The sequence below is a fragment of the Bos taurus genome, chromosome 20 (assembly GCF_002263795.3).
Source record: "Bos taurus isolate L1 Dominette 01449 registration number 42190680 breed Hereford chromosome 20, ARS-UCD2.0, whole genome shotgun sequence".
Classification (NCBI taxonomy): Eukaryota; Metazoa; Chordata; class Mammalia; order Artiodactyla; family Bovidae; genus Bos; species Bos taurus.
Genome location: NC_037347.1, coordinates 50475089 through 50502191, shown reverse-complemented (window position 1 = coordinate 50502191; position 27103 = coordinate 50475089).

Genomic DNA, 27103 nt, shown 5'->3' with positions numbered 1-27103 from the left:
CAGGCTCCTCTGTCCATGGGATTTTCCAGATAAGAATACTGGAATGGGGGTTGCCATTTCCTTCTCCAGGGCATCTTCTCCACCCAGGGTTTGAACCTGGGTCTCCTGCATTGCAAGCAGATTCTTTACCAACTGAGCTACCCGGGAAGCCTGACCTATACACACACACACATATACATATGTGTGTGCATGTGTATATCTATTCTACAAATAAGATGTGTAGATCAATTACATAATATGTAAATACAGATGGATGTGCATATAAATTAATACTATAAGTGAGATGAGATAATACATGGCTTGACTCCAACAAAACCTTTCTTGTGTTATTTGGTAAAATATATTTATAAGAGAGAATTTTAGCTTTGTTTTGCTGTTGTTGTTGCTTTTTTCTAAGACTCAGTGTTTTAACAAAACAGTATACTTTTAATAACATGTCCTATAAACATATATATATATATATATTAGTATTATTGGAAATAAATATTCAGTGTGCTAGAGTCAGCATTTTTTTACTTTAAAGTTTCTTTTCAATGAGGGATAATATTTCTAAAAACTCTATGAATATTTTCCTTGTTATATTTTAGTCAGCATTTTCACATTTGTATCAGATAGATTAGCAAGGGAAAACGGCAATACAACCTGAAGGCTGAAAGTTTAAGTGTAAAAAAGACTAGAAATAGAGAAGTCATAGTTGTCATAGCAACAAAATCTTGCTATATTCATATTATCCCTTTCCTCACAAGAAGAATTTTCAAAGCTCTGTAGAGTTGTTCCAAACTAGTATGGGAATGCTGTGTGCATTTAATATAGAACTTTAAGGTAATGTTGATAGAGTCCATATTCAGCAAAGGCAACACTTTATTTGAAATTTAATTCAGAAAATATATACATTTAGGGAGACTTCCAGTAATACAATCTTCATGGAATAAGGTATAGTTAAGACTACACATTTGCTTCTTTCCAGGATACATAATGACAAAAGCATTTCATGAAATTCTAGAATCATCCCAAGGTTTTTACTAAATCTGTTTTTATTTCCCAGTGGCCTTTCACTAATTTTTATAATAAAACAGCAGGTATTATCTATTATCTTTTACCAATGACTATTGTATATTTTATCGTGCATGTTTAATTCCAGGTATAGTCACATGTATTGTAATCTTATGATGTTACTATATTCACTTCAAGATGTATCAGGAAATTAATGATGTCATGTACAAAACAATTCTATACTCTCTTCTGTCTACTTAATTTTTTGCTAGAAAATAAATAATAAAAACATCAAACATCTTTACATAATAGAACATAATTATAAAACTCAAAAGACTGTGTTTAGTTTTATTTTAAAAACATCTGTTCCTCAACTTTTTTACCTACTAATTTAACTGATTAAAATATTAATATAACTAATTCTGAAGTTAGTGCAATAAATAATTACTGAGTGAGAAAAACAGGTAATTTGGACATAATTAAAAAGGAGAAATATAAAATACTTAGATTAGAAATATAACTGAAAATAAGGTTGAGTTATGTAAAAAAGAACTATACCACCACTTAAAAATAAGATATTTGGGGAAAAATTCAGAAAGCAACTTATGATACATTAAACATAGGGATTTTAAAAATATGGGATTATATAGTTAAAACTTAATACGGAAAAAATATTCTGGAACTTTGTATGATACAGATATATTTCATTATATGATTTTAATTGATGCTATTAACCAAATAATGCAGAATCCACAGATTCATTTACCCTTTCAGCATTATACAAATGTTGAGTTTTATACAACAGTATAATTTAATAGATATTATTCTTTTTCATGTTAATTTTCTCCTTCAACATTCAGCTTCAAGTTATTATAAAGCTTTTGCTTGGTATTGGATAAAATGAGATGATTTGGGGAGTGGGATAAATGGGCTCTGATTGTAATAATCCAGGAAGAAAGGTAGAGATTTTAGACATTGTAAACAAGGACATAAAACACAGGACAATTCAGTGAGAATTTAGAAGGTAAAACACTGAGTATCTGAAAACTTCAGAGTAAGAAAGAGCTAGAGACCAGCAAGGTCCTAGTGCAGGTCCTTCAGCAGATCCCAAAGCTATGGTTCTCAGGACTCTTTAGAAGTGAAATCCTTACATTATATAACATCAGTGGTGATAGTCTTCTTTGTCTAATATTTTTTTATTCCAGTTTGATTTATTGTTGTATCCTGTGGTTTACAGACACCTGCCTTAGGAAATGTTAGGGGAAAAAAATTTTTTTTGAAACGCAATTACATTGACAATGTCTGGTTCAGCCATGAGCAAAATGGCTGTTTCTCAGACTTGACTTGGCTGTTTTGATACTGTTGCATGGAAATAACTCAACTGGTGGAAACAGAGAGCAGAATTTCCCTCTGGCACTCTTCCTCACATGTTGATAAAGTTGATACATGACATGCAAGAGAAATGTTTCTATTAATTTTGGCACTTAAAATGGATAACCAACAAGGATCTACTGTGTGCAGGGAACTCTGCAGTGTTAAGTGGCAACCTGAGTGGAAAGGGAGTTTGGGGTGGAATGGATACATGTGATATGTATGGCTGAATTGCTCTACTGGGCACCAGAAACTATCACAATATTGTTATCGGCTATATTACAATATAAAAGTGTTTTTTTTTTTTTTTTTAAGAATGTAGTACATATAGCTTGCAGAGATTTCAGAGAATGGTAATCTCTGAAATTATAGCAAATACACAAAAATCTTCCGTTACAAGATCTTTTTTTAGAGGGAGTGGACATACATATGCATATGGCTGACTCATGTTGATGTTTGGCAGAAACTAACAATATGACCAACCTAGATAGCATATTGAAAAGCAGAGACATTACTTTGCCAACAAAGGTCCGTCTAGTCAAGGCTATAGTTTTTCCTGTGGTCATGTATGGATGTGAGAGGTGGACTGTGAAGAAAGCTGAGCACCGAAGGATTGATGGTTTTGAACTGCAGTGTTGGAGAAGACTCTTGAGAGTCCCTTGGACTGCAAGGAGATTCAACCAGTCCATTCTGAAGGAGATCAGCCCTGGGATTTCTTTGGAAGGAATGATGCTAAAGCTGAAACTCCAGTACTTTGGCCACCTCATGTGAAGAGCTGACTCATTGGAAAAGACTCTGATGCTGGGACGGATTGGGGGCAGGAGAAGAAGGGGATGACAGAGGATGAGATGGCTGGATGGCATCACTGACTCGATGGATGTGAGTCTGAGTGAACTCCAGGAGTTGCTGATGGACAGGGAGGCCTGGCGTGCTGTGATTCATAGGGTCGCAAAGAGTCAGACATGACTGAGCTACTGAACTGAACTGAACTGAAGAAAATTCTGCAAAGCAATTATCTTTCAATGAAAAAAATAAATAATTTTTTAACTTAGAGAATAATATATTATTTTACCATAAATGTGCTAACATGTTAAAAAATACAAGTGGAATATAGCCATGGATGTCCACAAATTTAGGGATATAACATATTAATATACATATTAATTTGAGGACATGATATGAAAGTAGTAAGTTATGAATTCACAATATATTCTATGTCAGAGCATTAAGTTTTTGGTTTTATTACAGTAATAGCTTCACTTTTTCCTAGTTGTATTGAATTTTCTCAAATGTATGAGGGAAAAAAAAGCTTTCATATTATTATACTAAACTGCTATAAGTAAATCTTGTGGTTTTTGGTAAAGCTCCACTATTGATTCACCAATTCTACTGTACTTTTGCTTCTTACAGAAAGGAAAACAATATATTGGTATTCATTACACCATATATTTGTTTGAATATACTAAGATTCAAACATACACCTAAACACACACATATATGTTAAGGAAGAAACCAAGATTAAAACAAGAGATCAAACATCAATAAAGAAAAAAACATAATACAATTATGTTGGTTTGGTTTAAATTTTTTTATGTGTATTTTATTTTATAATCATTTTTATTAAAAATTGGAGAATTCATGTACAAAAAAGAAATACATTCTTTAAGATTTAGTTTTTTATACTACAATGAAGTATAATTACTACACATTGTTTGAATTTCAGAAATTTATTTTCTCTTATATTAAAGAAAGAAATTTAAGACTGATAATACCATTTAAAACCTGTATCAAAGCCATTTCCCATGTTTTTTTTCAGGACAGATGTTTTATTTTGAAATATAATTTATCACTCTGTATAGATATTTTAGAAGAAAACTACACTTTTCTTCGTTTTTCTGAATATAAAAAATAAAAAAAATATGATGAAATAAGTATAAAACTTTTGTATGCCAATCAATTAAGTGAAATATAATGTAAACTGGCTGAACCCAGGTGGCTTTGTGGTAAAGAATCTGCCTGCCAATGCAGGAGATGGGGGTTTGATCTTTGGGTTAGGAAGATACCCTGGAGAAGGAACTGACAACCCACTCCAGTATCTTTGCCTGGGAAATCCCTTGGACAGAGGAGCCTGGCAGGCTATAAACCATGGGGTTACAAGAAAGTCGGACCCAACTTAGTGACTAAACTACAACAGTAATGTAAACTGCTAGAATAGTCATGTGAGGAATTCTTTGGACCCTCACTCCAGCAAAACAATAACTGGTGAAAAATACTAAAACATAATAAATTCACTGGAAAATTTACCAAGAGTGAAGTGAAAAAATATTATTTGAGAAAATCTACTACATATGTGGGAAAACCCCCAGTATATGGCATTAGAATGGGCTTCCCTGGTGGCTCAGGTCGTAAAGAATCTGCTTGCAATACAGGAGACCTGGATTCGATCCCTGGCTTGGGAAGATCCCCTGGAAAAGGGAATGGCTGCTTTTGAACTGTGCTGCTGGAGAACACTCTTTTGAGAGTCCCTTGGACTGCAAGGAGATCAAACCAGTCAATTCTAAAGGAAATCAACCCTAAATAGTTGTTGGAAGGACTGATGCTGAAGCTGAAGCTCCACACCTTTGGTCAACCAATGAGAAGTGTCAACTCACTGGAGAAAACCCTGATGCTGGGAATGACTGAGGGAGGAGGAGAAGGGAGTGACAGAGAACATGGTCAGGTAGCATCATGGACTCAATAGACATTAATTTGAGTAAACTCTGGGAGATTGTGAAGGACATGGAAGCCTGGGGTGCTGCAGTCCATGGGGTTACAGTCAGACATGACAGAGCAACTTAACAACAACAAATGGCATTTGAGTCAAGACCTGCTCCTTCCCTCCCTGGCTACCCAGTTTAGCATAAAGGAAGCTCTTTTTTGGGTTTGTGAAGCCAAAAGCATGAGTTTCCTCTTCCCCTCACTTTCAAGGCAGAGCTACAGGGCCTCAGTTGCGGGCTGGGGGAGAGAGGGACAGCAAGATGCCACCATTCTTGCCATTCCAAGCAGAGGTTCTTTTCCAGGCAAAAGCAGCTGAGAGGTGTGGAATCTCTTCTTTTATCCAGCCCCAATTTGTAGGGTGAAAGTTCTGCCCTGAAGGCAACAAGCTGAGAACACTGGGGCCCTTAATGTCCTCTTTCCAATTCACTGTAGAATGAAATGTATACTCTAGGAGAAGCAAGAAAAGACCACCAGATCCCCTTGCCCTACCCAGCTTCTTGCTCATAAAGTAGGGTTGTCATTTGCAGAAGTGCATGCCATCACCTGTATACCCTTTCTGTAGCAGAGGCACAGAGATTTAATAAGAGAGGAAGGAATCAAGAAAGTCATTGTATAATCATAAAAGACAGTATACAGGCTTATTTTTTCTTTCTTGTCTTAGCTGATTAAAAAGCAATTATATAAAATAATGTATATATAAATACACTGTTGGAACTATAATATATAGACATATACTATATTTGACAGTAAGAACACAAAGTAGGCAGATGACAGCAAAGATGTATTGGAATAAGGAAATAACACCCAGATGGTAACTTAAATTCTCAGGAACTAATGAAGAGAACCAGAAGTGGTATATAGGAAGGATAACACAATAAATCCTTTAAGTAAATCATTGCTCTGTTTTTTCAGACTTTGAAAAAGATATACAAGAATAGAAAGGAACAATTATAATAATATATTGCTACTTTAAGCTATATATATATATATATATATATAAATTGGGACGTTGGATTAAAATACAAAGCAGTACAGTTTCTAGTCTTACTGAAATAAGTCTGAAGGGAATTCTGATCAGTTAAGGTATTTGGACATGACTGAGCAACTTAACTTTCACTTTCAAGATATATATGGTAAAGTGAAAAAAAAAAAAAAGAAAAATGAAATTGTTATTCGCATTTGATTCTTTGTGACCCCATAGACTTCAGCCTGCCAGGCTCCTCTGTCCATGAGATTTTCCAGGCAAGGATACTGGAGTGGGTAGCCATTCCATTCTCCAGGAATTCTTCCTGGCCTGGGGATCAAACCTGGGTCTCCTGCATTGTAGGCAGATTCTTTACCATCTGAGCCACTAGGGAAGCCCCATATATGATAAACTCTACAGAAAGCATTAAGTAAATGACAAAAATATAGTAGCAAAAAATTCTTTGGACAAATTGAGTGAAATACCAGAAATCTTGGCTTAAACAGAAAAGAAAACATTAAGAAGAAATAGATGAACAAAAGGATCTGAGAGCATGCCAGGCCTCCCTATCTATTACCAGCTCCCAGGGTTTATCCAAACTCATGTCCATTGAGTCAATATATTATTAACTGATACCAATTAAAAATATATGGATATAGATATATACCTAGGGAGAATTCAAAACTCCGTAACACCATATAAAAAGAATTATGTAGTAGGTAAACAAGGAAATCAAGATTTGGGGAACACTACCAGTTGTTGCAGCCACAGAACTCTAGTGACTTAGGAGCAGTTCGAGGCTGGGGAACCTGCCCATGGCCACTGGAGCCAGTGGACACTGAAATCTCAGCTAACAATTGCGAGAGCCAGTTCCTAAACATTGGAGGTCTTACCCCTTTCTGGTTTTGATAGGTAGGTGCAAAGAAGGGAAGAAAAGGTCAGGAGCAGCAGCCTTGAGAGGATACCCCACTTTCAAGGTCAGAAAAACCCCAGTAAGATGGTAGGCACTTGAACTGCTGTGAGGAGATACGCCACATCCAAGGGCAAAGGGGAGCCCCAGCAAGATGGTAGAAAGGGCAAATTCATATTTATTATCAAACCCCATTCCTGCCAGAGACACTCAGAGGGCTCAAACAAACCTTGTGCACACCAGGACCCAGGGACCCCACAGAGACTGAGACAGAACTGTGTCTGAGCGTCTCCTGTGGAGGTATGGGTTAACAGTGATCTCTCACAGGGACAGGGGTTCTGGTTGTGGGTATGGCATAAGTCCTCTTGGAGGAGGTCACCATTAAACCCACTATAGAGCTGCCAGAACTTATATAGGACTGGGAAATAGACTCTTGGAGAGCACAACAAACAGAACCTTGTGTACAAGGACCCAGGAGAAAGGAATAGTGACCCCACAGGAGACTTGCCTGTGGGTGTTCAGAAATCTCAGGTGAAGGCATAGGTCAGTGGCGGCCTGCTGCAGGATTGGGGGCACTAAGTGTAGCAGTACATGCCTGGGATCTTTTAAGGGAGGTCACCATTATCTTCATTACTTCCACCAAAGTTTGGCCCCAGGTAAATAGCTGTGAAAAGAAGAGAAGCGAAAAGCAAAGGAGAAAGGAAAGATATAAACATCTAAATGCAGAGTTCCAAAGAATAGCAAGAAGAGATAAGAAAGCCTTCTTCAGCGATCAATGGAAAGAAATAGAGGAGAACAACAGAATGGGAAAGACTAGGGATCTCTTCAAGAAATACAGAGATACCAAAGGAACATTTCATGCAAAGATGGGCTCGATAAAGGACAGAAATGGTATGCACCTAACAGAAGCAGAAGATATTAAGAAGAGATGGCAAGAACACACAGAAGAACTGTACAAAAAGAAAATCTTCACGACCCAGATAATCACGATGGTGTGATCACTGACCTAGAGCCAGACATCCTGGAATGTGAAGTCAAGTGGGCCTTAGAAAGCATCACTATGAACAAAGCTAATGGAGGTGATGGAATTCCGGTTGAGCTATTTCAAATCCTAAAAAATGATGCTGTGAAAGTGCTACGCTCAATATGCCAGCAAATTTGGAAAACTCAGCTGTGGCCACAGGACTGGAAAAGGTCAGTTTTCATTCCAATCCCTAAGTAGGCAACGCAAAAGAATGCTCAAACTACCACACAACTGCACTCATCTCACACGCTAGTAAAGTAATGCTCAAAATTCTCCAAGCCAGGCTTCAGCAATACACGAACCTTGAACTTCCGGATGTTCAAGCTGGTTTTAGAAAAGGCAGAGGAACCAGAGATCAAATTGCCAACATCTGCTGGATCGTCAAAAAAGCAAGAGAGTTCCAGAGAAACATCTATTTCTGCTTTATTGACTATGCCAAAGCCTTTGACTGTGTGGGTCACAATAAACTGGAAAATTCTGAAAGAGATGGGAATACCAGACCACCTGACCTGCCTCTTGAGAAATCTGTATGCAGGTCAGGAAGCAACAGTTAGAACTGGACATGGAACAACAGATTGTTTCCAAATAGAAAAGGAGTATGTCATGGTATATATTGTCACCGTGCTTATTTAACTTATATGCAGAGTACATCATGAGAAACCCTGGGCTGGAAGAAGCACAAGCTAGAATCAAGATTGCTGGGAGAAATATCAATAACCTCAGATATGCAGGTGACGCCACCCTTATGGCAGAAATTTAAGAAGAACTAAAGAGCCTCTTGATGAAAATGAAAGAGGAGAATGAAAAAGCTGGCTTAAAGCTCAACATTCAAAAAACAAAGATCATGGCATCTGGTCCCATCACTTTATGGGAAATAGATGGGGAAACAGTGGAAACAGTATCAGACTTTATCTTTTTTGGTTCCAAAATCACTGCAAATGGTGATTAAAACCATGAAATTAAAAGACGCTTACTCCTTTGAAGAAAAGTTATGACCAACCTAGACAGCTTATTCGAAGAAGGTGATGGCACCCCACTCCAGTACTCTTGCCTGGAAAATCCCATGGATGGAGTAGCCTGGTAGGCTGCAGTGCATGGGGTTGCTAAGAGTCAGACACGACTGTGTGACTTCACTTTCACTTTTCACTTTCATGCATTGGAGAAGGAAATGGCAACCTACTTCAGTATTCTTGCCTGGAGAATCCCAGGGACTGGGGAGCCTGGTGGGCTGCTGTCTATGGGGTCGCACAGAGTTGGACAGGACTGAAGCGACTTAGCAGCAGCAGCAGCAACAGACAGGTTATTAAAAAGCAGAGACATTACTTTGCCAACAGAGGTCCATCTAGTGAAGACTATGGTTTTACCAGTAGTCACGTATGGATGTGAGAGTTAGACTATAAAGAAAGCTGAGCTCCCAAGAATTGATGTTTTTGAACTGTGGTGTTGGAGAAGACCCTTGAAAGTCCCTTGGATTGCAAGGAGATCCAACTAGACTCTCCTAAAGGAGATCAGTCCTTAATGTTCATTGGAAGGACTGGTGTTGAAGCTGAAACTTTAATACTTTGGCCACCTGATGCAAAGAGCTGACTCATTTGAAAAGACCCTGATGCTGGAAAGATTGAAGGCTGGAGGAGAAGGGATGAGATGGTTGGATGGCATCACTCAATGGACATGAGTTTGAGTAAAGTCTGGGAGTTGGTGATGGACAGGGTGGCCTGGCATGCTGTATTCCATGGGTCACAAAGAGTCAGATACGACTGAGTGACTGAAATGAACTGAACTGTGCATCATCCTGAAAAATAAATTCATATTTAAAATAAAATATCATAGAATAAAACCTTTGAGAAGTTTAACTCTTTGAAACACTTATTTGAAAAGACCCTGATGTTGGGAAAGATTGAAGATGGGAGGAGAAGAGGACAACTGAAGATGAGATGGTTGCATGGCATCACTGACTCAATGGACATGAGTTTGAGTAAACTCTGGCAGTTGGTGATGTACATGGAGTCCTACATGCTGCAGTCCTTGGGGTCACAAAGAGTCGGACACGACTGCGCAACTGAACTGAACTGAAAAATTAATTAAATATGCAGACATCCAGAAAATACTTCAGCCATTCACAGCAGAACATGCATTTTTCTCAAGAATACATGAAATATTCTTCAGAATAGATCATAAACCATAAATATCTGCTCCAGGGTTTTTCTACAATGAAAAACAGCTCTTGCTTAGAAGAGTCTTCTCTTGTAAATGCTCTGACTGGTGTCCTTTGCCCTTACATGTCCATCATTGTGGTTCTCCCTGTATTTTGTCCTCATGAAATCCATCAAATGAATGCATCAATGCTTTCTGCAGCCCTTTCTGCTTGTCACTGTCATTTTAAAAAATGTTGTATTTTAAGATATTTTTTCTTGTTTTGATGCTTCAACAGTGTTTTGTGGGGATGAATAAGTAAATATATGCTCAGTCAAACCCTTGAAAACTGAAGATTCACATAGTTTAGAGGATAAATTATTACACATTGATTTTCTTTTGCCCCCTTTCTCAGGAAAATATTTTAGGGGGGAAACATCTTTAATATTTAACTGTAGTTACTCCATTTCAAGGGATAAATGTTTATAAACTATAATTCAGTGGTGTCATCTCAAATTGCATTGTTTAAGTTCCAAAAAGAGCTGAATCTTTTTTGCCCCCTTACTAAGAATTTAATATTAGTGAAATAGTAAAGGGGAATAATCATGTGCATTTAGTTTCCAAACCTAATTCTGAAACTTATATGCTTTGAGATCTGAGGCATCTTCTTTAGTCTTTAGCTTCAGTTCAGTTTAGTTCAGTACCTCAGTCATGTCCAACTCTTTGCGACCCCATGAATTACAGCACGCCAGGCCTCCCTGTCCATCACCAATTCCCAGAATTCACCCAAACCCATGTGCATCGAGTCGGTGATGCCATTCAGCCATGTCATCCTGTCGTCCCCTTCTCACCTGCCCCCAATGCCTCCCAGCATCAGGGTCTTTTCCAATGAGTCAACTCTTCATATGAGGTAGCCAAAGTATTGGAGTTTCAGCTTTAGCATCAGTCCTTCCAATGAACACTTAGGACTGATCTCCTTTAGAATGGACTGGTTGGATCTTCTTGCAGTCCAATGGAATCTCAAGAGTATTCTCCAACACCACAGTTCAAAAGCATCGAATCTTCGGCGCTCAGCTTTCTTCACAGTCCAACTCTCACATCCATGCATGACCGCAGGAAAAACCATAGCCTTGACTAGACAGACTTTTGTTGGCAAAGTAATGTCTCTGCTTTTGAATATGCTATCTAGGTTGGTCATAAATTTCCTTCCAAGGAGCAAGTGTCTTTCAGTTTCATGGCTACAATCACCATCTGCAGTGATTTTGAAGCCCCCAAAATAAAGTCTGACACTGTTTCCACTGTTTCTCCATCTATTTTATATGAAGTGATGAGACCAGATGCCATGATCTTAGTTTTCTGAATGTTAAGCTTTAAGCCAACTTTTTCACTCTCCACTTTCAATTTCATCAAGAAGCTCTTTAGCTCCTCTTCACTTTAAGCCATAAGGGTGGTGTCATCTGCATATGTGAGGTTATAGATATTTCTCCCAGCAATCTTGATTCCAGCTTGTGCTTCTTCTAGTCCAGCGTTTCTCATGATGTACTCTGCATATAAGTTAAATAAGCTGGGTGACATTATACAGCCTTGACATACTCCTTTTCCCATTTGGGACCACTCTGTTGTTCCATGTCCGGTTCTAACTGTTGCTTCTTGACGTGTCCACTTCTTCCACAGGAGACAGGTAAGATGGCCTAGTATTCCCATCTCTTTCAGAATTTTCCAGTTTATTATGATCCACACAGTCAAAGGCTTTGGTATAGTCAGTAAAGCAGAAATAGATGTTTTTCTGGAACTCTCTTGCTTTTTCCATGATCCAGTGGATGTTGGCAATTTGATCTCTGGTTCTTCTGCCTTTTTTAAAACCAGCTTGAACATCTGGAATTTCATGGTTCACGTATTGCTGAAGCCTGGCTTGGAGAATTTTGAGCATTACTTGATTAGTGTGTGAGATGAGTGCAATTGTGGTAGTTGAGCATTCTTTGGCATTGCCTTTCTTTGGGATTGGAATGAAAACTGACCTTTTCCAGTCCTGTGGCCACTGCTGAGTTTTCCAAATTTGCTGGCATATTGAGTGCAGCACTTTCACAGCATCATCTTTCAGGATTTGGAACAGCTCCACTGGAATTCCATCATGTCCACTAGCTTTGTTCATAGTGATGCTTTCTAAAGCCCACTTGACTTCACATTCCAGGATGTCTGGCACTAGGTGAGTGATCACACCATCGTGATTATCTTGGTCATGAAGATCTTTTTTGTACAGTTCTTCTGTGTATTCTTGGCACCTCTTCTTATTATCTTCTGCTTCTGTTAGGTCCATAACATTTCTGTCCTTTATTGAGCCTATTCTAGCATGAAATGTTCCCCTAGTATCTCTAATTTTCTTGAAGAGATCTCTAATCCTTCCCATTCTGTTGTTGTCCTCTATTTCTTTCCATTGATCGCTGAGGAAGGCTTTCTTATCTCTCCTTGCTATTCTTTGGAACTCTGCATTCAGATGCTTATATCTTTCCTTTTTTCGTTTGCTTTTCCCTTCTCCTCTTTTCACATCTATTTGTAAGGACTGCCCAGACCGCGATTTTGCTTTTTTGCATGTCTTTTCCATGGGATGGTCTTGATCCCTGTCTCCTGTACAATATCACGAACCTCCGTCCATAGTTCATCAGGCACTCTAGCTTCAACATATATAAAATAGAGGGATACATTAAGCCACAAGATCCTGCTTGATGTAGAGAGGAATGACATTAAACTGGATGTTTGTTTGTTTGTTTTATCATGGATTAATGTGATGGACAGAGAAGCCTGGTGTGCTGCAGTCAAGAGGGTTGCAAAGAGTCTGACAGGACTGAGCGACGGAACTGAACTGAACTGAACTGAATGTATTTAGGGCTTCCTGACTGCTGAATGCCAAACAACTGATGCTTTCGAACTGTGGCATGTTGGACTACAAGGAGATCAAACCAGTTAATCCTAAAGGAAATCAGTCCTGAATATTCACTGGAAGGACTGATGCTGAAACTGAAGCTCCAATACTTTGGCCACCAGATGCAAAGAACTGACTTACTGGAAAAGACCCTGATGCTGGGAAAGATTGAAGGCAGGAGGAGAAGTGGGTGACAGAAGATGAGATGGTTGGATGGTATCTCTGACTCAATGGACATGAGTTTGAGCAAGCTCTGGGAGTTGATGTTGGACAGGGAAGCCTGGTGTGCTGCAGTCCATGCGGTTGCAAAGAGTTGGACAGGACTGAGCAAATGAACTGAAGTGGTGCTAGTGGTAAAGAATCTGCATGTCCATGCAGGAGACATAAGAAATGAGATTTTATCCCTGGGTGGTGATGATCATTGAGAGGAGGAAATGGCAAAACACTTCAGTACTCTTGCCTGGCAGATCCCATTGTTTTGAGGAGCTTGGTGGGATACAGCCCATAGCGTCACAGAGTCAGATATGACTGTACCAACTTAGACCACACAGTGTATTTTAAGATGTTAAATTTAAATGAAATTTGTGATTTCTCAATTAGAATAATAAATAACTTGTTATTTTGAACCAGTAATAGGTTCACGTATAATTTTCATATTCTTTCTAGTCTCTAATAAGAAACACAATGTTCTTATTTATATGCAGATTATTTACAGTGCAGTGTAGCCTTCCATATTTGGAAACTGAACTAACACTGTATCACTCAGGAAAAAATGTCCTTAATTTTATATCATTTATTTATATAACACAGGTCTCATTCAGCTATTCTTAGAGGGGATTCTCCTTGCTTGAATTACCTCACTAATTTGTTCAGTATTAACCTCATTTTCTACATGATCAGAATGTTATTTTATATGCACACATTCATGTAGCTATGCTGAATATTCCAGCCGTCTCTACTTACATATTCATTAAGTATAAGAAACACTCAATTTCAATTATATCTTAGAGTGAGTTTTTCAAGAGGCTACTGCTTTTGATTTTCCTTTTGTTTATGGGAGTGATTAGAAGTCATTATTAAATATTTACTTGATGTTTACAATGTGCTAACTGGTAGGTTTCCTTGAAATCTAAAGAGGCATAGCATGGTACCTAAACTCAATATGAAAAACCACATAAGGCTTTGGCTGTAGTTTAAATTTTCAAAGTGAGATTAAAATAATATTTACATGAATAGAAATATTTTCCACTGATTTTATTACTTATTTTTGGCCAAAATGTAAATATACAAACATCATACTTACATAATATACAATGACTCAAGAAAATGGCTTCTCCAGGTGATTCCCTGTTAGTATTTTTAGGGCTGATATATTTGAGATGTGGAGCAAAGATATGACACATATAATTATATACTTTGTTGAATTCATTATTGATTACATGTGTAGATATTTTAATACTTCACTTTCGAAGAGTTGGGACGAGATGGTTGGGGTTAGCTAAATAGTTTTGTGCTTCAGAGAACACTTCCACATTACCAAATTTCAATATGCTAAGATTATATTATTTATGGAACTGTGGTCTCTAAATGAAGTAGCTTAGTGTTATTGTAAGAGAGAAAATCTGTTTTGAAAAATACTGTATGAAATAAACATTCTTGTATTATTAAACATCTCCATTTATAAGAAAAAAATATAACTGTGGTATACTTCAGAAACAGTAAGGAATTTCAAGGGCCTTTGCCACTCTAATTTGAAAATCTTAAACATTGTAACATCTTAGTTATGTAGAAGAAGATTTCTTTTTTTTTTTAATTTAATTTTATTTTTAAACTTTACATAATTGTATTAGTTTTGCCAAATATCAAAATGAATCTTCTAGCAAAACTCAAGTGATATTTAGTTTGAAAGGTTCTGAGAAAAGTGAATTATTTGTTTGAAGGTAAGAGGCATTCATTGTTTTCCTTCTATTGTATCATCGCATTAAAAAGTAAGCACACTTGAAGGAAAACTTCTACATGACTTTCAATGAAAAACATTTATGAACCATGCCCAAAAATAGGTCCAAGCATTACTTACAGTTTGAGAATCTGTAGTGACATATACAGAAACTTAGCTGTTACATTATTGAACATACATGTTTCTAGAGGTACAAAGTAGACTTTAGGGCTTTCCTGGTGGCGCAGTAATAAAGAATCTGCCTGCAATCATTTGCTCCCTGGGTCAGGAAGAACCCCCAAAGAAGGAAATGGCAACCCATTCTAGGATTCATGCCTGAGAAATCCCATGGACAGAGGAGCCTGGTGGACTACAGTCCATGGGGTTGCAAGAGTTGGACACAACTTAGTGACTGAACCACCACCACTTTAATGAAACAAGTAGGTTATTTTTAATATTTGCTATTTTTATTCTAGCATTATATCATATAGCAGTGGCAAGCATCTGAACGTTTCAAATCAACTGACTTAGATAATAAGAATTTTATCTGCTTGCATTCCCAAGCATGATGTCTAGAGGAGAGTGGCTTGAAAAACTGGGTGACACGGCAGTTAAAAACCCCATAGGCTACCTTTCAGTCTCCACTGTCCCATGAACAATATGTGAAAGATTTGGCTTTTAAGGTAGACTCCCTCAGTCTTAAAAAAGACGGCTGCAGCACATGTCAGAGTAACATCTAATGTGGCAATGTTCACAGAAGCATGGCACAACATGCTAGAGTATCTCCTTACAGGAGCAGTGACTCATCCCCAGAATCTCTCTCAGCGCTCTTCCTTCTACACTCTACTGATCAATGTTGGGTCAAGCATTCAACAGTACATCAGTATCTAGTGGATGCATGGGCTTACAGTGACTTGGGTTGAAATAGGTATTGGGAAGTCAACCAGAAAGACCTTTACACAGATGCCCTTCTTTTGAGTAAAATGCTTTAGGCATCTTGAAACAATAACAGCAGCAAAACAAGGAGTTACGGTGCTCAGCCTCCTGTCTTAAACAAGAAACCAAAATAAAACAGTAATGAGGAAAAAAGTGAAATGAGTCTGCATGACTTGTTGTAGGAAAGCAGGGTGATAAAGAATCAGAGTGGGTCTCATCTTTAGAAAACCTATGAAAACATTTCCAAGGAAGTATAGATGACACATGGATTACTCTTCCATTTTTCTCTGGAGGATAACAAAAGCAGATAACGTGAAGAATTGTCTCAACTCCAGAAGTTTCAATTTTCTACTGCTGACATTCAGATGAAGGACCTATCAAACCCACATGGTAGGCTACTTAAATTAACAAAAGTATATTGATGGACACATTTAGGACCTATTATGCAACTTAAAAGTATATTTACATACAATATTACATATTACATACAATATTACATATATATAGCCACTGCTGCTGCTGCTAAATCACTTCAGTCAGGTCCAACTCTGTGAAACCCATAGACGACAGCCCACCAGGCTCCCCTGTCCCTGGGATTCTCCAGGCAAGAACACTGGAGTGGGTTGCCATTTCCTTCTCCAATGCATGAAAGTGAAAAGTGAAAGTGAAGTCGCTCAGTCGTGCCTGACTCCCAGCGACCCCATGGACTGCAGCCCACCAGGCTCCTCTGTCTATGGGATTTTCCAGGCAAGAGTACTGGAGTGGGGTGCCATTGCCTTCTCCATATAGGCACAGACATATATATAGTCACATATACATATATACAGCTACAGTCCCCTCCACATATACACATTCTTTTATGAGATGTTTAATTTTATGGGACAATTTGAGTCATGGACTGCCCAGATATTTGGCCAGACACTATGCTGGGCATTTATGTCAAGGTGTTTTTAGATGAGATTGACTTTTAAATGTGTTGACTAAGTAGATTATTTTCTAACAGCTGTGGTAGGTACCGTCCAATCAGTTTAAGACCTGAATAGAAGAAAGAGGCTGACCCTCCTCTGAGTAGAATTCCCCCTGCTTGACTGCTTTTGAAATGAAACTTAGGATCTTCCTGAGTCTTGAGCTTGCAGGCCTTTTGACTGGAACCACATTGGTTTCCCTGGTTTTCAGGACCTCAGAATTAAACTAGAAATATATGTGGGACTGTATAGTCGAAGCTATGGTTTTTCCAGTAGTCACGTACAGAAGTGAGAGTTGGACCATAACAAATCTGAGTGCCATAGAATTGATGCCTATGAATTTTGGTGCTGCAGAAGATTCTTTAGAGTCCCTTGGACAGCAAGGAGTTCCAACCAGTGAATCCTAAAGGAAATCAACCCTGAATATCTATTTTAGGGACTGATGCTAAAACTGAAGCTCCAATATCTTGGCCACCTGATGTGAAGAGCCAAATCATTAGAAAAAACCCTGATCAGGGAAAGATAGAGGGCAGAATGAGAAGAGGGCAACAGAGGATGAGATGGTTGGATAGAATCATTGGCTTGATGGACATGAGTTTGAGCAAACTCCAGGAGATAGTGAAGGACAGGGAAGCCTGGCATGCTACAGTCCATATAGCCACAAAATGTTGGATACTTCTGAGTGCCTGAACAACAACACTACTTGGGACCTGGCCTCAGTCTTGATGACTCATCCAGCAAATTTGGGACTCCTCAGGTTCCAGTCATTTGCACCAATTCCTTATAATAAACCTCTCCCTCCCTCTCCTCTTCTCTGTCTTCTCACCCTATGCCCAGCCCTACTTCTCAATACATCCTGTCAGTAGTGTTTCCCTGGAAACATAATACATGCTATTAAGTATACTATCTTGTATTAGAGAAAACTTTTGTGTGGGGAAGGAGTACCGATCTGATAAATTGTAATAGAACAAGTGAAACACAAATGATCAGATGGTTGTCTATCATGAGTGCTAATGTATGTTTCTCAGGCTTCACTCATCTAGATTTTAAGCATTCTTATTTCTAAGACTGTGAGTTCAAGTTAATGTATGGGGAAGACAAATTAGTAAAGGTAACTATACTAAAGCATACTGATTATTTTATGTATGGGTCACTGTAGTACATATTTTGAAACAGTAAGGCTATTGTATTTTGTACATCAATTGTATATTACTATATTAAAGACAGCAAGACATTTTAAAAATGCTACTCTGGCATAATAATTTTTATCTCTAACTCATGAAAAAAAAATCTGTATTAAAATAGTCAAGTCCTTCAATGGCTGACATAATTTCATTCTAACTACAGAAAACTTCCTGTCAGTCTTTGACTACTTGAGGCATTTTTTAGCTGGTATGTCATGTTCTGTAGCTTAAGCCAGGTTTCTACTGTTGGACATTATGTTACTTGAAATACATTTGTAATACTCTGTTAGAAGTAGAATTTATGGTTCAAAGGATACATATATTTTTTAAATATTTTTGACACAGAATAACAAATTGCCTTACCTGAAAATGTACTGCTTTGTATCATACCAGTATTACAGAACATGCTTTTTGTTATGAAATCCATTTTAATCACTAAAAACATCCATTAATTTGAACTTAGTTAATTATTAGTTCTAACTGATAATCAAAATTTCATCTTTTTGAATTATTTAGCTAATTGTTCTACTGAGAAATCAATTTTTTTCTCAAGACATGTTAAGAGCTTTTTATAATTTAAAGGAATTAATGGTGTATCACCTTAAAGGACATGTTTCTCTCATAAAATTTAAAGATAGCCATCTCTATGTTTTGTTCTTCTTTTTTGTGTTTGAATCTTAAACTAAACAAGAATCTATCTGTATTAATGTCATCAGTAAGTATTTAGCTTTTGTGAATACTCTGTGCTGTGTGTGTGATTGGTTGCTTTGGTCGTATCTGACTTTTTGCGACCCCATGGACTGTAGCCAGCCAGGTTCTTCTGTCCATGAGATTCTCCGGACAAGAATACTGGAGTGGGCTGCTGTTACCATCTCCAGGGGATCTTCCCAACCCAAGGATTGAACCCATGTCTCTTATGTCTAATCTGCATTGATATGAGGGTTCTTAATCATTAGTACCACCTAGGACACCCCCTCTGTAATTAAGCAAAAAAAAAAAAAAAGCTTTAATTGGATAATTTTCACAAACTATGGACTTGAAATTCCCCCTTTATCATATTTAATTATTTATATTATAAATAATGTATAATATAATATAATAATATATTATAAATAATTGTTAGGAAACACAGTGTACTGTCCTTTGCTATCTGCATGACCCTGGAAAAGCTCAGAGAACCATGGTCTGTTTCCTCAACTTGAAATAGGGATTATGATAGCACATACATGATGGGTTGGTATGAGAATAACTATGTATGATGAATGCATGAAAAGAACCTGGTACATAGTTAATTATTATAGGCTGATTAAATATACTTGCATATTATAAATATGAAATATTTCTCAGTATTAGGTCTTCTGAAAATCATGAACCCCTCTTTGACCTGTCTACAATCACAATGGAACAAAACCTCTTTTGTTTCAGATGTAGTCCCTAAATCATGAAGTCAGAAATGTCATGCCATTCTGATTCAAATATCTCTTCATTATTCTTCTCTAAATGAAGATTGTCATCATTATATTGTTTTGAAGAGTTAAGCAAACAAAGGTGTATCACATTATGATTTTTTTAAATGTAATTATGTTAAAGGTAAAGATCAATTTGTGAAGATATGAGACATTTTCAAAATTAAATACTTTTGCCTATGAATAGGAAAATCATATAACTTAAAATATGTTGTTTAGTTTGTTATTCTAGCAACTGAGCTGTATGATTATGACAGAAATTTAGAAGGTTAAAAATATTTACATTGTGTGAAGTATGATTGTTTCATCTTACAGTTGAAAGAAAACAGTTTCATATTTATAAATTAATTTCTGCAAAGTATAATTTTTGTATGAATATAGCATAAGATAGTTTGTATATATGGAAGCTGTATCTCTACTGAGTACCATTTAAAGTAGACATTTAATTGAAACAGAGACAGTCACAATGCATATCTTCCTTTTGTTAATTGGTCTTCAGAGACTATTTGGAGACATCCAATTATCACTCCGCCAAACCCCACAACAATAGCAGCTATTTAAACAAAATAAGGTCACCTTCCCTTACTTCTAATGAGTAGTGCAAAAAAGTGACATAAGAAAGACTGCAAAATATCACTGTCTTATTATGTGTGTACCTGGTTTAACAGAGACTGAACAGAAAAAGGTGCAAATCTGATATAGTGTCAATGCTGCAGAGTAGGAATTTTACTGTAGTTGTCTATATTTGGAAAACTAACAAAAACAGTCCAACATTCCAGGTGTGCACATATCATGATGACATCTTGTTGCAGGAAACTCCAATATATTTAAAACCATGGTTTATTGTTTTAAAATTTAATAAACCTACATATTTTGTCCTCTCTTCTCCATTTAATTTTCAATACTTGTTACAGCAATCTATTAAATTGGTATTGATTATACCTCTATTAGGGCTTCCCTGATGGCTCAGTTGGTAAAGAATCTGCCTGCAATGCAGGAGACCCTGGTTCAATTCCTGGGTTGGGAAGATCCGCTAGAGAAGGGATAGGCTACCCACTCCAGTATTCTTGGGCTTCCCTTGTGGCTTAGCTGGTAAAGACTCTGCCTGCAATGAAGGAGAACTGGGTTAGATCCCTGGGTTGGGAAGATCCCCTGGAGAAGGGAAACGCTACCCACTCCAGTATTCTGGTCTGAAGAATTCCATAGACTGCATAGTCCATGGGGTCACAAGGAGTCAAACACGACTGAATGACTTTCACTTCACTTCACTATTCCTCTATTAATGCAATATCTCATCATAATCTATCGAATCATCATGCTATCTAGTTCTGAACAAAATACATCTGTAAAATCCTATAGTATGCTTGAATAAGAAAATTTAGGTTCAGTTGTTTTCATTAGAGTTTTTACATTTCAAGCTTATACCTGTTATATGGAAACAGAGCAGGCTCCCAAAGGAAACTGTATACAGAATCATGGAAGACTTCAAACTCAGAACTGCATAAGTAGAAGACATTAGATGATTTGAATTTCCCCTTCATCTCCTAACATTAGTTTTCATTCTGATGGCCCAGCTCATCCTGCTTAATGATTCCAAATCTTGAAAGCAATGAACACTTTAACAACTTAAATACAGGCAAAAATAAGCTAAAACTCAAAATGCCAAGATACACAAATAATTAATGTGTAAGAAAAATTATTAAAATATTGTTATTGAAAGGTTCTTTTACAGAGAGGCTTTATCCATAATCAACAACTTGTGATTTTTAAAATTAGGATGATATTTAAACATTCAAGGCAAATGTCCAAATAAACTCATATTGTACTTGAGTGAATATTTTTATCTCATTTATAAGCAATTTAATTATAAATGAAATTGCACACTGAGTTCTATGGCTCAAAATTTCTCCAAGAAGAGCATGACAAAATAGATGACTCTCAAATAATCCCTCATAATTCCTAGGTTTTCTAACTTTGTCTTATAAAAAATATAATCAATATTTGCTTATTAATTAGGACCTCTTCTTTTTCAATATTAATTCAGTACTATATCGGTAAGTAGATGTGGGAGTAGTGCATGTTTTATTTTCAAAATTATTGTATTCTGTTGATTCAAGAAATATGTATCTTAATCTAAATAAACCAGAGTAGAAAAGAATAGTTTCCCCTATGTGGCAAACACTTGCTATCATGATTGAGAGTAAAACTGATAAAACGTGAAATTGAAGATACTAGCCATTGTGATGACTTTGGAGAAATAAATGTTTAAAGCTTTTTCAGGGAATAAATATTTGAAAAAGTCTTTAAATAAAATGTGTGTAGAGCTAAACCACAAGACACAAGTTTTTTTTTTTTTTTTTTCTAAATGGAAAAAATGTGCTGATGAGTGTTAGTTCTATTTTCTGTATACAACTGAATAAATTGATTTCTAGTGTCATGATGTTTTAAGTGAAATATAGGAGGTAGTGCTCAAACACTTCAGTACTGGAAGTGTTTCTGTATAAAAGAAGATGATTGAAAACACAAGACATAAATGAGTAGATTGCATGCAGCAAAGTGCTCCCAAAATATAGATAACACTGGAAGCCCAGAATATAAGAAATCAAGTAAAATATTTGTGAGACTTGAATGGAAGAGAAAAAAAAAGCTAAAGATAAAAGAGGGTCTCAAAACTTTGACCCACTCAGTATACAGTATTGTGTAAATAGAAATAAAGATGCATTTTGTTGTCTTTTGGACTCTGTTACCAGAAGCTTAATAAAAGACTAGGGCTATCTTTTATAATTCAAAGGGAGAAAAAAAGATCTAAAGCAAACTTCCTTTGCAGAGTATCACAAAGACTCAATTTCAAGTACTATGTCTACAGAAATGAACTCCCAGAGAAATAATAGTAAAGACTACAGATACTACTGGGGCTTCCTAGGTGATGCTGCTGCTGCTGCTGCTGCTGCTGCTGCTACTGCTACTGCTGCTAAGTCGCTTCGGTCGTGTCCGACTCTGTGCGACATAGACGGCAGCCCACCAGGTTCCCCCATCCCTGGGATTCTCCAGGCAAGAACACTGGAGTGGGTTGCCATTTCCTTCTCCAATGCATGAAAGTGAAAAGTGAAAGGGAAGTCGCTCAGTTGTGTCAGACTCTAGCGACCCCATGGACTGCAGCCAACCAGGCTCCTCCGTCCATGGGATTTTCCAGGCAAAAGTACTGGAGTGGGGTGCCATTGCCTTCTCCGAGGTGATGCTAGTAGTAAAGAACCAACCTTTACCTTGAGTTCAATCCCCAGGTCAGGAAGATCTCCTGGAGGAGGGCATGGCAACCCACTCAAGTATTGTTGCCTGGAGAATCCCATGGACAGAGGAGACTGGCTGGCTACAGTCCATGGGGTCACAAACAGCCAGTCAGGTATGACTGAAGTGACTTAGCACTCACAGATACTATAATGAATATGAAGAAATCTTAATATCATATTCATGCTCACACTTGCCTTCTGCCAAAACTCTTACTTAAGAATTCTGCTTTATTATATTTTAGTGGAAAAATAAAAGAATATAAAAATAACCTCTCTCAAAAATATAGTTATTAGGGCTCTTTGACTTCAGTTCATTCATTATTGTCTGCCTTCATTTCAGGCCAAATGCTCAAGCCACTATATCTGCCCTTTAATTCCACTGGTTAGGGAGACAAACATAAAAAGGCATAGCACAGAATGATTATGGTGAAGGCATAATTGAAGTGGAAGGCAAAGCAAGATACTGACTTGGTTTGTTGGTTTAATTAATTAATTTTTAATTGAATTATAATTGCTCTACAGAATTTTGTTGTTTTCTGTCAAATCTAAACATGAATCAGCTGTAGGTATACATACATCCCCTCCCTTGACTTGGGTTTTAAACACAATGTTTCTAAGACATGTTGTGGTTAAATGTGTGGTATTTGGTCCTGGTGGGTGTTTTGGAGCCAACGAATGATTCACTGTCATTCGAGTTGGAATTTACCTGTAGAAACTGGAAGCATTGTGTTGCCTGAAAAGTTCATGTGGGTTTTCCTTTGGATCTTACAGGATATGTAAGCTGGAGCAATGGCTCAATCTAGAGCACACAGGCAGGGAGGCCTGGCACTTTCAGATTATGTGCTCAGTGACAGAGATACCCAAAGATCAACAGAGAAACAAGTCTGGAAAAGGCCATGAGGTCATGATGTTAGAGAATTTCCTATTCTCTTGGACTTCTTTGACTCACAGAATGCCTACTGAGTGCTTTGCAAAGCTGGGACAGTTCATATTTTGATGAAGTGTAAAATAACATAATTGGGTATTAGATGTTTCCCCAAGTTCTCTTTAGTCTAAAGTGAATTATTTTAATGGTCTTGCAGACCTAAAATGCTAAAAGAGAGGTGAAACAATGAAACTAAGGAAGAAATGTCATAAATTTTCTACCTAGAAAAACAATGATTTATATTTTTTTAAGTTAAATTCAGTTTGTTTTACTAGTAAGAGTATAGTTGCATTCTGTACTCCAGGAAATCCAAATGGGAAAAGAAAAAGTTTTTAAATAACTATTTTGTATGTAACTGTTTTTCTCCAAACACTTAAGGTGAATACTTCATGGCATAAAAGGCAAACTGAATTCTGGGGAAATACAAAAATGAGCACTGAGAAATAGCCTTCTTCACTCCCATTTGTTTAGAAATGTAAATATATGTCACACGACCTATACACAGCCAACTACAAATAGACAATACATGCTATGTCATGGAACTTTTAGTTCTGAGTGATGTAAACTCACACATTCTTATCTGTACACACATAAAATTTCCCAACTCATAAGAATTCTCATCTTCTTACTCCTTCACTCACCACCTACTCCTTAACTGTTTTATGTCTTAAATGTAACCTTCTGATGAAGCATTTCTAACTAGTGCACTATATTTTCTTGTGAAGAAAAATGTATACTGTACTCTTTTTTTTTTTAGAATTTTATTTTATTTATTTATTTTTTTGATTGCAGTTTTTTTTTTTTTTTCCTTACTCTTTAAATTGGAACTTGAACATGGAAAACCACAGCAAATGGCACTGAAGTGGATAACTGTTCAAAGTGTGGAGGACCTGATTATCATGTAGAGGAAATTAGACTTCATATTGTACCTAATAGTTAGCTACCTGAAGTCTTTAAACTATGGGTAACATTTGATTTACATTCTGTATCATAAAAGTAATTGGATTTGGACAGGTAAGAACAATGGGCAGAAAATCCAATTAAAAAGCCTTGGCAGAAGTCCAAATAAAAGGATCTCATGCTAGTATGTGGGTGCTTGTGAAGTTCAACTCTTTGTGACCCTGTGGACAGTAGACTTCCTGTAACCTCCTCTGCCCATGGAATTTTCCAGGCAAGAATACTGGAGTGGGCTGCAATTTCATACTCCAGGGGATCTTCCTGAGCCAGGGATTGAACTCACATTTCCTGCATTGACAGGGGGATTCTTTACCACTGAATCACCCAGGAAGCCCTCATGATAACAGCAATGGGATAAAGCTAAATAATATATACATATATATATATATATATATAATATATATGTAATATTATATGTAATATATATATGTGTGTGTATATATATATATATGGGTATTAGTAGGACACAAGATGTAATGGGGTAACAGCTAAAGTCCAAAGAACTATTTCTAAGTCAGAATTAAAGTTAGTGACTACCTAATAGAGGGCCAGATAAGAGATGGATTGATGTAAACTATAACACATCATCTATTTGGGGATACTAATGATACAGCTGAATTAGAGAACTTAGGCTTAGAAGTAGATTGGGAAAGCAAGAAAAAAAAGGGAAATAAGAGTTAGGTTTTCAACAAAAGAACAGTAAAGGACCTTAAAGACATGTAGGTGAAGCCATCTGACCCCTGCATATGTTAGTCTGAAACTCAGAAGAAAGATGTCAATGGAGTATATAGATTTGTGGCAGTTAACATTTAGTTAACACTTAATGGTATGGAAACACTTACTACAAAATAAGAGTTAGTGAAAATATGAGATCAAGGTTTATAACCCTGGGATAAGAACTAAGAAATAAAATACTTTTGAATTTTAGAAAGTTGAGATATCAAATGACTTTAGTGATGTGTGGAGGATAATCAGAGGAATTAAAAAGTGAAAGGAAGGACGAATGATGTAACTTTAAGGAAAGAGATTTGGCTCATAGCTCATACAGGGGGTAAGTTACAAGGAAATCTTTAAGAGGGCACTCATCTAAGAATGTTTCTGAGATCACTCATGAGAGCTGATGTATGTGAGCTAAGTTGCTTCACTTGGGTCTGGCTCTGTGTGACCCAGTGGACTATCCCTGCCAGGCTTCTCTGTCCATGGGATTCTCCAGGCAAGAATGCTGGAGCGGGTTGCCATTTCCTCCTCCAGGGCATGTGAATTTTCCTGACCCAGGGAACGAACCCACATCTCGTAGGTCTTGGCTTTGGCAGCAGGCTTCTTTACCACTAGAACTACCTTGGAAACCCACTGATCCCTTTTTGAGAATATTTGAGTAATAGAGAAATTCACAAAGATGAAATTATTATATCATGACAAAGATATACAATGTCTTCAAAGTATCTGATCTCATCTTCCCCAGAGTGTATGTTCTCAGTTGTTCCTTCGGTCATGCAACCTTACTGCTAAAAGTCTTACAACAATGAGTATTTTCACATAATAACTTAATTAACATTACTTCTCTAGATGTCATATAAATTATGATTTTATATATAAAAATAACTGCTAGCCTCCAGAGATTGATGAAAATTTTTAAAAAAGAACAGAACAATTATGTAGAATATTACTGTTTCCTCTACCCATTTGGAAGCAGCTTGCAAGCAGTTTCAGCTGATTATTCAAATATATCAAGGTCATGTGTTCACTGATAATTTTGAAGTTATTTGGTTTTGGGTATGCTCCCAGCTAGCAAAATGTATCCAACAATTTTATAAGATTTCACAGGTGGGCTGCAGTCTATGGGGTCGCTAGGAGTCGGACATGACTGAGCGACTTCACTTGCACTTTTCACTTTCATGCATTGGAGAAGGAAATGGCAACCCACTCCAGTGTTCTTGCCTGGAGAATCCCAGGGACGGGGGAGCCTGGTGGGCTGCTGTCTATGGGGTTGCACAGAGTCGGACACAACTGAAGCGACTTAGCAGCAGCAGCATCAGCATCAGCAGCAGTAATATTTTGATCATAGTTTATTTGAACACTTATGATAAGATGCTTCTGTAAACATTTGTTATTTGTGGAATAATAGAGTGTCATTATGTGTACAAAAATATTATATAACTACTGTGGGAAGGCTATTGGTATACAAAAATCCATTTAGATGATATTCTGTACATAGAAGATGCTATACTTTTATTTTTTCTTTAAATTGAAAAGCTACAAGAGTAAACAAAGTCATCTCACAGAAGCTGGAATGTTTAAGTTAATTGCTATCATTTCCATGTAGAGATGTTCAAACAAAAAAGCAGCAAATCTAGTACAAGCTATTAAACTAGCTA